Here is a 13,182-nt window from a genome sequence, read left to right as displayed (position 1 = left end):
CTTCCTTTTTGACAGTTTTCCTAGGTCTCTGCTCAAATGCTCTCTGGCACTTGCTTTTGGTGTTTATCACAGGCAGATCTCTGCATGTGTGATCCTAAATCCAAAGTGTTCTATTTCTAGCTCCCTGCCTGCCAGAGCTAGAAGAATTCAGCTTGAAAAGCTTCATGTTGTAATACTAATATTTTAAGATTGGCCCACTTTCTGTGAGCCGTTGTATGCCTGCTTTCCTGGTGGCCTGGGTGGCTTCGGAGGGCAGCAGTTTGTCCATCAGAGTCCTCCTTATCTGGGCACTTCGAGTCATATGTTTTGATCTTTCTTTATATCTGTCTCCACTATTATGTTATACTAAAGATCAGAGTTAATCACCTGTTACAAAGAAGTCACAGTAACTGTGTGCAGCAGTTCGAGCTCTTTTTTTTTTTTTCTGAATCACATGGCAGCCTGGAGAAAATACCTAGATTCCTTATTAAAATCATTGCCAACTAGACCTTAAAAGATTTTTCTTTCCTAAAATCCTTGTCAGATTTGACTTGATGATCATATCTTCAGGCTCTGTTGGTCTTGTGTTGTCTGTTTTTAATAGTGTGTATGTTTGGTGGCTATATTTAGTGTGAATATAGGACCTGGAGAAAAACTTTGTCCATTTCTTTTCTAGTTCCTCTTCCCCCTCCAAAGAAGCCCCAGCCCCAGCAACCTAAAATGTAAACTCCTTACTTTTGAGGGAGCAGGAAAGAATACCTAGACCTACTTGCTTTTCTTTTGAGCACATAGATCCTCTTTCTGGAAGCAGGTAGGACAGCAAGTGATTGGTAGCCCAGGGATCCAAAATTCTGCATTACTGTTGTTGGTTTGAGGTTTGTTTTCTGTTTTTTTCTGTTGTTAGGTCACTTACTTTTCTGGTACAGCTCTAACGCAAACTTGTAGGTGGCTTCTTTCCTGGTCCCTTTCAGATTTTATGGGTTCCCCTCCTGCTAAATCTGAGTCCAGACTTCCTATGAGTAACTGTTATTTAATGGATCTGTATGCTCACTTTCTAGTTGATCTAACAGGTTGGTTGTCTCCTGATCCATTTTTCTGTGTAAGCCTGTGACTGCAGCATTACGAGAAACTGGAAGAAACTACATAAATCCCTTCTGGGATTATGAAAGGCATGTAAAACTCCTCCTTGGAAAACAATATCGTTTTCAAGGCTGCTTGGCTAATAAAAGGCACCTCCCCTGATCCTTTCAGGGAAATTCATATAAAGGGAAAGGTGCTGAGGAGGTCCAGCATGGAGACTTTTTTGTGCAAAGAGAGTAGGGGAGTGGTAGGTGGAAGGGAATTTGCCACCAAGGTACAGAAAACAGCATGAAGTGCCTGCAGATTTGTTCCCTGAACAAAAATTGCATGTGGGAGTGGGGGTTGCCTCGTGACAGTTTCTAGGCTGTCTGACAGTGTAGCACCCGCAGGTACTGCACTGCCAAGAGCTTTGCTGGCCTTGCAGAGCTCCTGGGGATGTGTGCTCGTTCCACTGGAGAGAAGTGGATGTGGGTTACTGCAGGCAGCCCTCCTGCTGGTATGCTGAGAGGGAGGCATCAAGGGGAATACATCGGAGAACAGCTCCAGTTCTTCCCGGGCTCCCTACTGTGAAGCTTTTTTAGGGACCACGAGAAGAAGAGATGCTGCTGGACAGCAGCAGTGCTTCTTCACGCTGGCCTTGGTGAGGAGCCCAGATGGAGGCTCTGTTTTGCTACTGAGAATAGAAAGAAATGTGTGGTTCTGGTGGCTGGCAGGGGCAGGAGTAAGTGAATTAAATGGCTTGAGCAGTTTGAGGTTTTGAATCTGACACTCATGTTGGGTATAATTCTTGGATTGCTTTTTAACCAGTTGCTAGCGACTCTTGTCATTCAACAAAGACAAGAAGTTGCCTTTTCCTCCCCTCAACTGTTTGCTAAGTTAGCAAATGCTTTCCTGAGCTGAAGCTGATGGGAGTGAATTCCACCACAAGTGAACCACATTCCTATCTGCTTTCTCTGTGTCTGTAAAGGTTATCTGTAATAGGCAGAGATGTAAACTTCAGGTCAGTCTCTGCAGCCAGCAGCATTTCACGGCCAGTTTTGGAGTAGCATAGAGAGAACAGGCAGAACATCAACTTCTGAGCAAATTAAGTAGTGCAGGAAAATGATCAGGTAGTTTAACCATTGCAGTATTCTTCCAGGGTTGAGATTTTTTTTGAGTCTCAGTATTTCTGTGCCAACATGAAGTTCTGAGGAGCAGAACACTTTCTTGGTGAACTTCAGTTGACTCTAAGGGTGTAAAAACAATGACAACGAACCCTCAGCAGTAGTACGTGCCTGACAAAGGCTATGGCTGCTTAGAGAAAGTGTTAGAAAAGAGTGAACTCTTGTTCCCCATGGAAGCTTACTGATCTCATGAGGCTGCGATTCAAGAAGTTCTGGAGCTAAAGATACTGTCTTAATTAAATAGCTCTAGATGCTTATTTCTTTCTGTGCGTGTGTGTAATCAACACTGAACCTTTTTCAGCTCTTGCACATAGACAAACAGCAATAGTGGGGTATCTCCTGTCAGTAGCTTTGTAGTGCTAGTGGCAAAAAGAAGTGGATCTAAAGGTTGCATTTCTGATCGTGACTTCTATATGAAGCCATGCAAAGGTAGGTTTTGTTTTGGCAGGCTGTGATATCACTCTAGCTGGTAATTGAGGAAATGAGGGAGTTAGCCACTTCACACTTCATATATGTTGTGAGCCACCAGTCCCCTCCCTTTTACTAAAGGAATCATTATAGTGAGTGGATTATGGGGTGGGATGGGGGGGGGGTGTTACTAGCTTGGAGCATCAGTGCCATTAAACTGTAGAGAAGATCTACTCATCTTTCTGGTGTTCACTAGTGTCAGATTTTGTCTTGCTTACTTGGAGGGCAGACATTCTAGTGCACAGGAATTAAGACCTAGAGAATTTGAAGTCTCACTGCTTCCTCTTCTAAACACTTTGCAGTGTATGCTTAATATTAAGAGTCATAAGTCAGTTTTACAGCTGCTTAGGCACTATCAAGTAGACCTAGAATGAAAGAAGTGGCCAGGCAGTGTGTTGAATGAGTCTGTATCTCATCCTGCCTTTCTTTTTCCACTAATACTTAACAAGAGTTCACTTTTTCATTAGCTTATATGCCTCTACAGAGGTGTGGTGCAATTGCCAGTCTAGGTAGACCAATTACACTTGTAGTATTGGGTCCCTCCCAATGTCACTGAAGCTTGTAAAACTAGCGCTCAGCATAGAGTACTCCAGTACTCTGAACTATACCCTGGTGAGCATAACCTGGCACTCTTGTTAATTTGGCAAGGTCCTGAAGTACAGCCTACTAGCTACAAATAGGAGTGTAAATACTTGGTGCTAATGAGCTACAGCCAACAGCACATGGCTAACAGTCCCAGATCAGGTTGTTGATCCAGCCTGGCTCCTGCCAAGGTTGCAGAGTCATTTCAGGACTATCTAGTGATGGGTTTTTGTTTCGCTTTTCAGCAATATATAATCATAGAAGAAGAGATGCATAAATCTGTCATTAACCTTCTCCTAGTGGAATCTACCTTTTCCCTTGGCCTAGAAATCGGCATGGCCTAACAGTTGCTGGCAGAAGAAGTTATGCTGGGAATAAACTAGGGCTCAGTGTGAAGGTATACAAAGCATCTGTGAGAAGAGCATGAAAAGTAAAGCTCCTTGAAGAACTATAAGGGGAAGAGATGACCTAGTCACCTCAGTGTAGGTCTTCTTACAGAGAGGTAGGCGTAGGGAAGAGAAAGGACTGGCCTGGAATAGGTAAGTTGAGAAGCCCCTTGGTATTCTAAATGGCTTTTTGTACCACATGGAATAAAGAAGGTCTGATTCTTCAAAACATATTGTTACCAATTTAGGCAGAGAAACTACAGTCTATTAAAAGATTTCCCATAGCTGCTTAAAAAACAAAACAAAAAACCCAAGCCCAAGCAAAAAACCAAAACCCATGAAAAACCCACACTAATGTGATGACACCAGGATATGCAACTGTACTGAATCTTTCACAAAGTGGACTTGGAAGAACCAGGTCCTGATCTGAAAATCCAGGTTGAAACAAGTCCAGGTTGCAGAACCAGAAGGATAGACGGCAGAAGAGTTCCCTGTCTCATAGCAGAGCCCATCATGCTTGGAGAGGAACTGGACATTCTTTTGACTTGCCTCTGGAGTTGCATATACTTGATGTGCTTAACACAGTGGCCAGCTCAGCTTATCTTTTCATTCCTGGTCCCCAGTTACAAAGAGACTTTGATTCTTTCCAAACTTGTCTCCGCTAACTCTTCCCTTTTTTGTCCTCCTTTACTCAAAAGTGCTCTATTCCCTATTTATAGCTCTGTCTGTAGTAGCTTTTTGCTCTGGAGAGTCATGAGTTAGGAGCCCTTGGAGACCTTCGAGCCATTGTTCTTGTGTTTTGTGTTAAAATTGCCTGGGAGCCTTCCAGAATTTTGGTAGGCAGCCAGTTTTCACTGAACAGAGAATGATTTTCAGGATTTGCCACACTTCTCTGTCATCTATGGGACATGATATGGGTTGTCGGTCTTTGACGACTGTGTTGTTTTAGTGCACAACCTGTAAAAGCAAGAGGTGTTTCTTTAGGTTGGCCGGTATGTTGGAAATTGGGATTCTTACATGGGTGTTTGTGGTTACTTTTGTGGTTTACAGACGTGAGTCAGTCTTGCTCTTTATCTACTGGTGATGGTATCTGCTCGAGAGGACTAGTGAAAGCATACTGGAAAAGCAACTTGTCTTGTAACTGAGTTGTCTTAAAATACCCAAGACCTACGTTGAACAGAAATGTCAAAGCTAAGAAAGCTTGTATGAATGGGGTGGATATGTCTCAGTATTGAAGTGTTCTGCTTGTACACTTAGTTGGGTGCGATAATTTTAGTGTTTAAATATGAAGCAACAACGCTTCTCATCAAGGAATTGTACTTTGAAGGGCATAGTAAGTGTGATGCCTGTCAATCTGGGAACTGAAACCTGATGATTATTGAGGGCCTCAAGAGTTACAAGTTAACACGATTCTGCTGCAGTTACTAATTAACCAAGCAAGAGCTTTACTCCAGCAAAGGAGCTGGGGCCAGAAGATGAGCACATACATTCAGTACAAAAGATCTGTATAGTTTTGTTTTCTGTAATGCTTCTGTTGGGATTGCACCATTCTTTTGCTGGCAGTCCTGAAAGGATCTGCCTTTTCAAGTGTGAGTGGTGTTTGTAACATTGCTCTCTGCAGGGTGAACCATGCCATCAAGACCAGGCTCCTACTTGCTTGTGGTTCTCTCCCACAGCAAGTATGAATGAAAGTGGTGTGTGGGTTTTTTTTATAGTGACTTTTTTATGGTAGTATAATCTCTTACGCTGATATGATGGAGCCATCCATGACTGTTGATCTTTGTGGAAGTGAACAAGACTTTATTTTCCCCACTTGTCCATGGGTAGTGAGGGCAACAAAATGCTGACTCTGCCTTAGTTGGAAACTCTGCTGCCAGCAAACAATTTTAAGACTGATCTTGCCATTTCTGGTTTCCTTCCAGTACTCCACCTCCTCCTTTCAGAAGATTGTCCTGCCTGCCCTTTGCACTGGGGGTTTAAAGTGCAGTCCTTGGCTGAAAGTGAGCTTGCAGGACCCCTTTCCATGCAACAGTTACTTGAGGACAAGGATGATCAGTTGCCCGCTTTTATTGCTTATGAATTGCGTGTCAGCAGTTTCTGGTCTCCTACAAAAAAGGAAGAAAATCTGCTGCCAGTGTGAACTTGTTCTTGATAAAAACTTACAATCTGGCACTGCAAGTAGGTGTGGCTATGGGTTTTAGGCAAGCTGCAGGCTTAGTTCTTCCTATCTGGCCTGGGACATCTTTCCATTGGAAGCAAGTACAGCTCTTACAGTTAAGATTCCCGTACACAGAAAGTGCACACAGGGGCCTTCAGCTGATGTTACAGGAGCATCTAGTAAGAGGCTTCAGTTAAATTTTTGTACTAGTTAAGGTATGCTTGAGTTGTGACTTAAGGTTATTCAGTAGCTCTAGCTTGAACTCCAAGGTACATCACTAAGTTTTTGCTTCAAGATGGATAAATTAGTTTTGATATGTTTTGCTATGTGAGTTTGCGTGGGGTGTTTTCCCCCTGTGTAACTGAGGTATGTGTACAGATAAAGCTTTTTGACTTTCAGCTTTTATTTTAGTGTCTTGATGTAGTATGTGGGGAGGAGGGAAAAGTGTCTCTCAAGATATCAGTTATATGAAGACTTGCTGTGTCTTGCTTTTCTCTAGCAGAGGAGAGGACTAAGGGATGCCTCACTGGAGGCTGGGGCAGTGGTCCTATGAGTAGCTCACTACATGGACTATGTGGTTGTAGCAGTATGGGGTTTATGCTGCTCTACATATGTGATCTGATCTTTGTGCATGCTGGTTCCCTGCCCTCATGGGGAATAACTTTTATCTTCTTGTTGATATACTAGTTTGCCTGGAGCTTTTTGGAGTGGTTAGGCTTGAAAACACTGATAACTCCACACCTAAATTCAAGGCCTTCACACTGCTCACTGGGGGGTATTTTTTCTTTTTTCTTCTCTTAGTGTTGAAGAATTGCTTGCGCTATGTGAGTGGGATTTCTCCCAGAGAAATTAAAATCCACGCCAAAATCATTGTCTATTTCTGTCTTAATGAAAGTCCTGTACAGTGTACTTTAGACTCAACATCAGCTACTAAAAGTTTCAGTGCTCACTTGCAAGAGAAATGAGAAACTTTCTTGTATCACGTGTAGAGGAAAGCCTGCTTGTCTTCCTTCTGTACTAGCATGTTTGTGTTTTCATGTGACCTTTATGGAGATCACAACACACTTAATACTTTATTTCCTTTGCATATGATAGAGCCTGCCTCTCTGTCATAATCAGGACTGACAGTTTTGTAGGTCTTTCCGTTCAGTTGACAAAGGCCTGGGGGGGATTATGATCACTAAAATGGGATTGCTTTGCCAGTAGTTTACTAGTTTAATCTAGTTTGTGTTGTGTTGACTGAAGGCTCCCAAGGAGAGCCTGGAAATGGACAAGTTGCACAGTTCACCCTGGAGGCAGTCTTGGTGGGGGGTGAAGCTTCCCAACGTGAGAATCCCCTGAGGTTAGAGCTTGAAGGCGGCAGCTGGGGCAGTGAAAAAACTTAATTACCTACGTAAGGGATGCAGTCTCCAAGAACTACAGCAATCTGTTGCTTGATGCCAAACGTAGGGTTAAACCTGTGAGTGCAGTTGTAGTGTATACAGCCAATGTGCAAGCAAATACAGTAGCTTTCTTTTTTCCTGCTTCCTCCAATGCCCCAGGGGTTAAGGGTGGGGATGAAGGTTTCCCTGTGCTGTGTGATGCACCACAGATGGGAATCCTGATCTCCCCTCCTCCTCCTCTCTGCAGGGGCACACCTGCTCCATACAGGATGAGAGGTCTACCAGGAGACCTGTGATGTCAATGGCTCTATTCTGATACTGTGTGGTGGTTTTTTTTTTTTTACTTTCCAGAACAGCTGTTTTGAATTTTCCATTTTTTGCTGTAATCTTTGAACAAGCTTTCTTTTTTTTTTTTTTTTTTTTTTTTTTTTTTTTTTGAGAGAGAGACTGGGGAAGGGGGTGGGGTGAAGACACACATACATTTGAGTGCTGAGGGCATTTTCACTTCTGATTCCTGGCCTGAAAACTGAGTTTGAACTTGTTGCTTGCCTGCTGCTTGAACATGGTCCAGTGGTAAGAGGCTTTAATAACATTTCTTCTTTGCAAATCATCAACCTCACATCTTCCAGTAAAGGAAAGAATTTGGGACTATAGCTTCCAAGAGTAATAGCCCTCTCAGCCCCGTGCAATGCACAGGCTCCAACCAAAAAGTTCCAAGGAAAATATTCAGATAGGGGGAAGTTGTCTAGCTGTATCCATGATGGTTTTGCATTTAAACTATTGGGCTTTGCAGAGATATCAGTATGCTCTTTTTTTCAGATAGACATGCAGCCATCCTGGAACTAATAACTATGCTGAAATATCTTAATTCAAGCATAGAGTAGAGAAATGGACAAAATTTCTCTTATTTCCCAAGCTTATATTGATGATGCTCTGTAGTTTGCTATTTTTCCTGCTGTCCAATTGATCTCTAGCTGAAAACACACTTGGAAATATTGGAGGCTGCATCCAAGTACCCTGCTTTCTGCTTGCATCTACCTCCTGATCAGTAGAAAGAACTAGGCACCTTGAGAAGTGCTTCAAATGCTTAGAGGAGGATGCTGAGGGATGAGCCATTGTGAGGAGGCTGGTAGGCTCAGGGACTTGGGTGGTGTTTATGCTTCTACATCTACTTTCTCTAAAAAGCACTAAACTAGCAGTGTCCTGCAAGTTTTTAGAGGAAGTGTCAGTGTGAACATTCATTCAGGAGGGAATGAAGTGCTCTAAACTCAAGAGATTCACTTAACAAATGTGATCATCTTAACTGTCCTCCCCGGCGCTGCAGTTAGTAGTTGTGGCAAGGAATGAGCGTGTACTATGATTAAATACGTACTCCCACAGCGAGAGGCAGCATGTGGTTTTTGGGAGCAGGAATAACTCTTGCTGTGGTAATGCTTGTGAACAATTCTCCTAATGAGAGTAATTCTCATCTCTCAAGTAGTGTTTTCCATGGTTTTGGGGAAGATTGGGAAGTGAAAAACATGAAGATACAACTGAATGCAAAAGTTCTTGCAGATAGGAACAGGTCATTTTTTAACCTCATAAAACTTAATTTAATGCATACAAAAGATTTAATTTTCCTGTTCCTTTTTGTTTGTTTCTTCCAAAATGGAAGAATGATCCAAGGAAATCAAGGGTGTAACTGCCTCAAGTGAATTGAGAGTTGAGCAAGGATAAAGTGGAGGGTTTGATCTTTTGGATTTATAGTGCTGTCCAAAGCTGTGTATAGACTGTGAGGCCTTATTGTGCTTCAGTTATTTTGCTCTAGAATAAGGACTAATTTTTGTCCCCTTCCCTTGTATCAACTCAATGGTTTTGTGGAAGCCAGTATGTTTCAGCTTTCCTCCTGTAATTTAAGGTATACAGCAGGAGTTTGGTTTAATTTTCATGTAATACCTTCCTTGCATGATGATTGCAACTTTTAGACTGACAGTCTCTCCACTGACTCAGATTTTGTTTCTCTTGCCCTGAGGTCCTTGGCTGTCAATGTCTTTAGTGTTTTCACTCTCCTTTCTGCAGATCAACGTGTAGTTCTCCTGGCACTCTTTGTTGGCAGGAGGTGAGGAAAGTCAAGAGAGAGACTAGGAGACAGTAGCAACAGATGAGATGAGGCCACCCACTAGACAAGTGCATGAAGACACAGTTAAGGTGAATGCCCCAATGGTTAATGCTTTACTCTGTGTAGCTTTATGGGTACTAAAATTGCTGCTGTAAAATTCATTGTCAGGTGCTTTCTAACTTCTAACTGACATATGGGATTTTAATCTGTTGTTTTTTTCCTTACTGTGTCAGAGGTGCCATTTATCCTTTTATCCTATGCTGCTTGGCTTTTGTTCTTGGACAGATTTAAAGTAATGTCCAGTTTAGGATTGATTATGAGCTAAATATTTCTCTGTTTTGCAGGGCTGGAGACCTAGTAGGCAAGTCTTTAAGTGGCGTGCTTGTTATTGCTTAAATTCCCAGTCTTGAGGGATATGCAAGTAGCTCTTCTTTATTCTTGTCAGGTGATGAGGTGGTAACCCAAGTATTGTTAAAAACCTTGGCTCCGTCATAAGCCAGGAAGTCTTGAGCTCTATTTGTGGTGCAGCTGGAAAGCTACTCTTGCACCATGGACAGGTTAGTTACACCAGAGGCTAACACAACAGTGTTCCTCATTGCTATCCGTTCCAAAGGAACGAGTCTTGAGCAAGCTGAGTAGGAGGGATGCAGTGACATAGATCCAAGTCTGTTCTCACTGCTGGTGAAATTTGAGATGAAAAGGATGGCTTAGTTGGGGTTGTTCCCCTTATTCTGTGTGTGGTGATGTGATACAGGGAAATAACAGCCCACCAACCTGCAATTTGTCAACAGTTAAGGGGGTATGCAAGATCTGTCCGTTTGGTAGTCCAGCCCTGCTCTAGGGTGGTGCAGGCTACCTTCTCGGTATGCCACTCGTTCTGTCCCGCTTTTTCCGAGTGTATTGGCAGAGTCTGGATTCTGCTACTGCTCTGATGGTTGTGTTGGGCCCATGTGCACATCAGGGTCTAGGCGGGACTTGCCTCCATGACACAGAATTGAAAGAACCTATGTCCTCTTGATACCATTATCACTATGTCTCTTCATGGTTCCGTTAATGACCGATGTCTGATTAAAGTGTCTGTTTCTGCAGAAGCTCAGTGTTGGACTTGTAATGAAGGGCACCATTGTGTTGTGCTAGCATGAAGAGTTTTGCTGCAGTTGTGATCATATTGATCTGTCTAGCTCCATTCTGGTTCTTTACTGTTTTCTTTGACATAGGAGGTAGGAACAGGATGGAGGAGCTGAGAATTTTGCTGCTTGTCCCATTCAGAAGATGGATGTGACTGGAACAGTGAAAACAACCATTTTCTCATCCCTTTCCCAGGGGTTAGGCTAGTGCAGGGAAGGGGTGAACAGAACTAGTTCATCCTTCTTCTCTTGACTGACTAAAAGAAGAGGTGAGTGAATGGTGTCCTCCAGTAAGGTGTGAATTAAGAAATCTTATTGGAAAAGTTGCTACCAGAAGTGACAGAAATAGATTTCTAGTTTCAGAGAAAATTACTTTTTCGTGGGGTTGTTTTTTTAATCCTTTTGTGTTGGAACAGGGAGATGAAGGGAGCGATGGTAGGACTAGGTAGGGTGGCCTTTGAAGACTGCGCAAGGGAGAGATGGGAGTGTCGCAACCTTTGAGTTGTTAACCTTTTGAAGTCGCATGGGGTAGACGTCTCATTACCCTTGCCCCAACACATGCACATTCTTACCTGTGACATACCAAGCAAATTGCCTTCTGCCTCAGATGGTGAAGGGTTGTTAAACCTGTTTGGCTTCGAGGCAGTCATTCTGGGGATTCTCTTTATCTGCACGTGTGAGGGTCAGGAGGCCTGCAGAAGCCACCCTCCTCTTCCTATGTCTGATGTCCGTTCTGCAGGACCAGCACTTAAGGCAAAAGCTCCTGTGTTGGGTGAGGAGTTTTAGTAAATGCTTACAAAAATAGTGGTAGATTGTCCCTGCAGGGTCAGGTAAGGGAGCTGCAACGCTTGTGGGGAGATCTGCAGCCACAATTGAACAAGCCAGTGACTTCTCACAATAGGAAGGGTGCTTGAGTACAATGTTTGAAGAACTTTTTAGAGAAATTAGACATTAAACTAGGTTTGCAGTTTGATTTTAAAATTTGATACTAAATTCTTTAAGCCAATCATCATGCATTTCTTATTTTCCCTATCAGAATAAGCTGTTTTTAACATAAGTGAGTGACTGCATTAGTGTCTGTCGAAGTGCTGACTTCAGCATGAAGAAACAGTTCATCTGCTTCGTGTACACATAGATGCATCTTGGCAGTGATCGTGTTTCTTGGTGTATAGCAGGTCTGTAGCAGGTGACAGTAATACTGAATGAAGCTATGAGCATTTCTGTTTGCTTCTATTTTTTTTTCTTTTTTTCTTCCAGCTATTGCAAATTCCCATGAGATTGCCGAGACAAGCCTGAGTATGGGGGTGGTCAAGGAGAATCCAGAAGCTCTGGAAAGAGAGGAAAAGTGAGAGAACTGCAGTTGTTCAGTGCACGGGAGACGGTTAAAGCATAAAATACAGAAAATGAAACCTATCATAGAAAAATAGGGAAAAAAAAAAAAGTAGAGTAAAACCTACTGATGAGAATAATCACTGAAGTATCTGACCTCCTGCTGCTGCTCTTGTCACAGCTAACATGCTCCTGACTTGCTGTTTGTGCTCACCTGTGTTTTTGGTGTGTCTCGGCGATCCATTTAATGTTACTAAAACAGGTGCCACAGACGCAGGCAAATGAGCTTTCTTCTTACTGTTCCACCAAAGGATATGACTCATTGCTGAAGTGATGGTTCATTTAGCTGAGCAGTTAAACTAAAAGTATGGAAATTGTCAGGGTTTCCAGTGATAACTATTTCCTTTGGATATTTTTTGTGTTATGGATACAGCAAGGAAACTTTTGATTGTGGACATTGGTCTATTAGAAATTCACCTATAGTCTTAAGTTCAATTTATGTGAGCCTCATAACACAGGTAACTGCTTGGTAGTGCAAGTTGAGCTATATTTGAACCTATGGAAGGTTACTGCCTTGATCTTTTGATCTGTCAGCTCATTCTTCACTCCCGTTTTCTGTTTGGATGTTGTAGTTTTGAGATGTTTTTGGAAAGGGTACTGGGAAAACTTGCAAACATTTTTCAAACAAAAGATGGTTTGTCTTCATGGCTGGGAGGGTTCATTTGGACACTTGTTCTGAATTTTTTTTTTGTTTGGAAAACTGAAGTTCTTAGAAGTTAGATGGCCTTGGCTTTCTTTGTTCTTTCTTCTGTCTCAGACATTTGTATCAGCTCTCTCACCGAGCTCTTTCTTACTTGGCTTTTCTGTGGATGCCTGGAGGCCTTGGCTCACATTCTCAAGAGTGTCCACTGGTTCAAGAAGCCATCACTGCTATCAAATTACCTTGACAGCTGTTGTCCCATTTCATATTTGCCATCCCCTCCCCCTGGCTCCCTTGTGATTTTTGGCAGAAGCTGTGGCTATTGAGCAATAAAACTTGGATCTGAGAATCCTGTTGCTGGTGGGAAAATGAGATGAGAGCATACTAGTTAATGCCTTGCAAGTTGACTTCTTGCTGATGTATAATCAGTAGCATCTTTATTTAAAAACAAAACCTACCACTAGCTACTCTGTTTGTGGATTGAGCGGATGGTTCACTTACTGTTCATCTGGAGTTGTGTGATAGATGCCGATCTCTTTAAATAGCGTACTCTGTGCTAAGATGTGTATGACCAGACAAGCTCTTGATTTGGCATCCTTGACAAATGCCTATGCATAAAGACTGCGAAACAGCTAGGATGCTTGTGTTGATGAAAGTAATCCAGAAGGACACGATTGACTTTGTCTTCATGTTAGTTTTATTGATGATCCTGCCCCTGTGTAACCTGGAA

The 13,182-nt window shown here is 42.6% G+C and overlaps 1 protein-coding gene across 3 annotated transcripts in view; it reads left to right on the top strand.

The window, feature by feature from the left end:
- CNNM2 (cyclin and CBS domain divalent metal cation transport mediator 2) overlaps positions 1-13,182 on the top strand; it is a 121,574-nt gene that overhangs the window by 5,222 nt on the left and 103,170 nt on the right. The gene's annotated exons all lie outside the window — the stretch shown is intronic.

The sequence above is a fragment of the Balearica regulorum genome, chromosome 7 (genome assembly GCF_011004875.1).
Source record: "Balearica regulorum gibbericeps isolate bBalReg1 chromosome 7, bBalReg1.pri, whole genome shotgun sequence".
NCBI classification, from domain to species: domain Eukaryota; kingdom Metazoa; phylum Chordata; class Aves; order Gruiformes; family Gruidae; genus Balearica; species Balearica regulorum.
The sequence above is the reverse complement of the archived record's forward strand: the minus strand, read 5'-3'. Positions and strand labels throughout refer to the sequence as shown.